General features: G+C 39.8%; 1 pseudogene across 1 annotated transcript; it reads right to left on the bottom strand.

Annotated features, from left to right (window-relative positions):
* Window positions 1-3,522: 3,522 nt before the first annotated feature.
* Window positions 3,523-4,299, bottom strand: LOC308638932 (bone morphogenetic protein 15-like; annotated as a pseudogene). Its single transcript has one exon. The product of its transcript is annotated as a bone morphogenetic protein 15-like (transcript).
* Between the last annotated feature and the right edge of the window lie 274 nt (window positions 4,300-4,573).

The following is a 4,573-nucleotide window of genomic DNA, read 5'->3' as shown; positions in this document are numbered from 1 at the left end:
TTGAAGTTATAACCCATAACTCCCTGATGAAGACTAGTAAAACTGGCTTGCTGGGCGTTTTCTTTTTTTATAGTTTAATTTTATTTTTTATTGGTTGTTCACAACATTACAAAGCTCTTGACATATCATATTTCATACATTAGATTGAAGTGGGTTATGAACTCCCAATTTTACCCCAAATGCAGATTGCAGAATCACGTCGGTTACACATCCACAATTTTACATAATGCCCTATTAGTAATTGTTGTATTCTGCTACCTTTCCTTTCCCATACTATCCTGCCTCCCCTCCCCTCCCATCTTCTCTCTCTACCCCATCTACTGTAATTCATTTCTCTCCTTGTTTATTTTCCCATTCTCCTCATAACCTCTTATATGTAATTTTGTATAGCAATGAGGGTCTCCGTTCATTTCCATGCAATTTCCCTTTTCTCTCCCTTTCCCTCCCATCTCATGTCTCTGTTTAATGTTAATCTTTTCTTCCTGCTCTTCCTCGCTGCTCTGTTCATAGTTGCTCTCATTATATCAAAGAAGACATTTGGTATTTGTTTTTTAGGGATTGGCTAGCTTTACTAAGCATAATCTGCTCTAGTGCCATCCATTTACCTTCAAATTCTATGATTTTGTCATTTTTTATTGCTGCATAGTACTCCATTGTGTATAGATGCCACATTTTTTTTATCCATTCATCTATTGAAGGGCATCTGGGTTGGTTCCACAGTCTAGCTATTGTGAATTGTGCTGCTGTGAACATCGATGTGGCAGTATCCCTGTACATGCTCTTTTAAGGTCTTCAGGGAATAGTCTGAGAAGGGCAATAGCAGGGTAAAATGGTGGTTCCATTCCCAGCTTTCCCAGGAATCTCCAAACTGCTTTCCAAATTGGCCGCACCAATTTGTAGTCCCACCAGCAATGTACAAGTGTACCCTTTTCTCTACATCCTCGCCAGCACTTGTTGTTGTTTGACTTCATAGTGGCTGCCAATCTTACTGGAGTGAGATGGTATCTTAGGGTGGTTTTGATTTGCATTTCTCTGACTGCTAGAGATGGTGAGCATTTTTTCATGTACTTGCTGATTGATTGTATATCCTCCTCTGAGAAGTGTCTGTTCAGGTCCTTGGCCCATTTGTTGATTGGGTTATTTGTTATCTTATTGTCTAATTTTTTGGGTTCTTTGTATACTCTAGATATTAGGGCTCTATCTGAAGTGTGAGGAGTAAAAATTTGTTCCCAGGATGTAGGCTCCCTATTTACCTCTCTTATTGTTTCTCTTGCTGTAAAAAAACTTTTTAGTTTAAGTAAGTCCCATTTGTTGATTCTTGTATATAACTCTTGTGCTATGGGTGTCCTATTGAGGAATTCGGAGCCAGACCCCACAATATGTAGATCAGAGCCAACTTTTTCTTCTATCAGACACAGAGTCTCTGATTTGATATCAAGCTCCTTGATCCATTTTGAGTTAACTTTTGTGCATGGCGAGAGAAAGGGATTCAGTTTCATTTTGTTGCATATGGATTTCCAGTTTTCCCAACACCATTTGTTGAAGATGCTATCCTTCCTCCATTGCATGCTTTTAGCCCCTTTATCAAATATAAGATAGTTGTAACTTTGTGGATTAGTCTCTGTGTCCTCTATTCTATACCATTGGTCCACCCACCTGTTTTGGTACCAGTACTATGCTGTTTTTTTCACTATTGCTCTGTAATATAGTTTGAAATCTGGTATCGCTATACCACCTGATTCACACTTCCTGCTTAGAATTGCTTTTGCTATTCTGGGTCTTTTATTTTTCCATATGAAGTTCATGATTGCTTTATCTATTTCTATAAGAAATGCCATTGGAATTTTGATTGGCATTGCATTAAACCTATAGAGAACTTTTGGTAATATCGCCATTTTGATAATGTTAGTTCTGCCTATCCATAAACAGGGTATATTTTTCCATCTTCTAAGATCTTCTTCTACTTCTCTCTTTAGGGTTCTGTAGTTTTCATTGTATAAATCTTTCACCTCTTTTGTTAGGTTAATTCCCAGGTATTTTATTTTTTTGAGGATATTGTGAATGGGGTGTTTTACCTCATTTCCGTTTCAGAAGTTTTGTCGCTGATATACAGAAATGCCTTTGATTTATGCGTGTTGATTTTATCCTGCCACTTTGCTGAATTCATTTATTAGTTGTAGTAGTTTCTTTGTAGACCCTTTTGGGTCTTCTAGGTATAGAATCATGTCACCTGCAAATAGTGATAATTTAAGTTCTTCTTTTCCTATTTTTATGCCTTTAATTTCTTTCGTCTGTCTAATTGCCCTGGCCAGTGTTTCGAGAACTATATGGAATAGAAGTGGTGATAGCGGGCATCCCTGTCTTGTTCCAGATTTTAGAGGGAATGCCTTTAACTTTTGTCCATTCAGAATGATGCTAGCCTGAGGCTTAGCATAGATAGCTTTTACAATGTCAAGGTAAGTACCTGTTATCCCTAGTTTTTCTAATGTTTTGAACATAAAGGGATGCTGTACTTTGTCGAATGCTTTCTCTGCGTCTATCGAGATGATCATATGGTTCTTATCTTTAAGTCTATTGATGTGGTGAATAACATTTATTGATTTCCGTATATTGAACCAGCCTTGCATCCCAGGGATGAATCCTACTTGATCATGGTGCACAATTTTTGAAATGGGCACAACTATTAATCATCTTAAGTTATGTACAAAGTATATGCATAAATTACACTTATTGCAATGAAAAATTAGTGAACTATGCAAACATTAAATTATTGTATCAGGAAGAACACATTCCCCACAAAAATGTCACTGTTGGGTGGGGTATAAAACTCAGGGGTAGGCCACTTGTCTAGCACGTATGAGGACCTGGGTTGGATTTCCCACTCTGTAAAAAGTATTGATTGTGTTCTGTGTTTGTGTTAATGACTTACTAGGTACTGGGGTCTGGCAATAGAGAACAGGGGTATGACACGGGTGAAACCCCTCAAAGTGAGCTCCATCCTTTTCGCAATAGACAAGCTACACTAGTGTATACTAAGGGAGAGCATATAATGTGATGTGAACCCAAAGTGGACACCTACCTGAGTCTGGAGGGGCATGGGAGCTACTGAGATGAAAAAAAAAATCTCAGGCTACTAATACCACTCCAAATCCTCCAGAGCCTTAGAAGCTGAACACTAGCAAATGTCCACCTTTCCCAGGCTTTGGTGGATACTTTATAAAGTTCTACCAGCTTGGGCCAGTGACTTGAAAACGTCACAATAAAAAAGACAAAATAGAACATCTCCAAAGGACCATCTTACCCAGTAAGGGCTCTGATTAGTGGTCAAATTGTACTGGTCAAATTGGTATCAGCACGGTTATTATCAATGGAATAGATTACAAATGGGGGAAGAAACTAAAGAAACAATACTTAGGTCAAGGGATAGGACCTATAGATTTAAGATCACATATATCTTTCACACTGATATTTTCAGCCATTCTACAATTACATGGGCAGCCCGAGCTAGCTGTTCCTTCATTATTATCTACATGTACAAGACTGAGCAATCATATCCTCAAACTCCTTATACAGAATATTCCCAGTTTCCTCAATCAGAAGGACACTCATGGGAATATATTTATAAGGCACACAGGAGGGCCAAGGGACATTCTTGTCCAGCAGCTTACTGACAAGGTTTTGAATGATGGCGTGATTGGGGGAATTGAGACCATAGCATAGCACCCGAGGACAGGGTCCCTTACAGTAGTTTGGGGTATGGTGACGAGGAGCAATAATCCAATGATCCCTGCCCCACTACTGGAAGCTGACTTTGAAAGGACCAAGGGAACACTGATTATTGGCAGACCCATAATGTTCCTGGGAAGAGTCAGAAACCATAGACACGATGCTGCCTGCCTGCCGGACCCTCCGCAAAAGAGAAGATTCCCTTGCCAAAAATTCCTCCGGTCCACTGGGAAGTTCAGCCTTCTGGCCACTTTTATGAGTGTCATTGAAATAGATTAGCATAAAGCCAGTGTCCAAAGGTGAAATGCCAATCCATTGGATCCCAGGAAACTTGCTACCTTTTTGCTGCTGACATATGAAGTGGAGTCTTAGGACCCTGTGACTCTTGTGATTCCAGAGTGTCTCCTGAATATGTTGTGTGGTGTCCATCTCTGTCCAAGCTTTAGACATCAGAGAAGGCTTTGAGGACTTTCCTCCTAAAGGAAAGTCTTTGTTTGGGCTTTTCGAGGCCCAGGGCTCCACATGGCGGGAGATATGATAGTGAGCTAAGTGGAGTTGCTGATGATAAACCATGGTGGCTCTGAACAGTTGGTACACTTCCTGCTTTGGTGTGAGAGGCAAATCCAGGGTTTGCCTATGGCAGAGACCTGCACACATAAGACATAACAGGGTCAGGGGATTCGTGTCTTGCCTGAATACGGAGTCTGAAAATCCCTCACAAAACTGTTCAAGAGAAACACAGCTGTTACCAGCCCTGAAATTAACTCAAGGTAATAATATCTATCATTTGTTGAACACTTATGAATGTACGAGATGCTTTATATTTATAAACACTTGAATCCTCAAT

The sequence above is a fragment of the Spermophilus citellus genome (assembly GCF_964194105.1).
Source record: "Spermophilus citellus genome assembly, chromosome: X".
Classification (NCBI taxonomy): domain Eukaryota; kingdom Metazoa; phylum Chordata; class Mammalia; order Rodentia; family Sciuridae; genus Spermophilus; species Spermophilus citellus.
The sequence above is the reverse complement of the archived record's forward strand: the minus strand, read 5'-3'. Positions and strand labels throughout refer to the sequence as shown.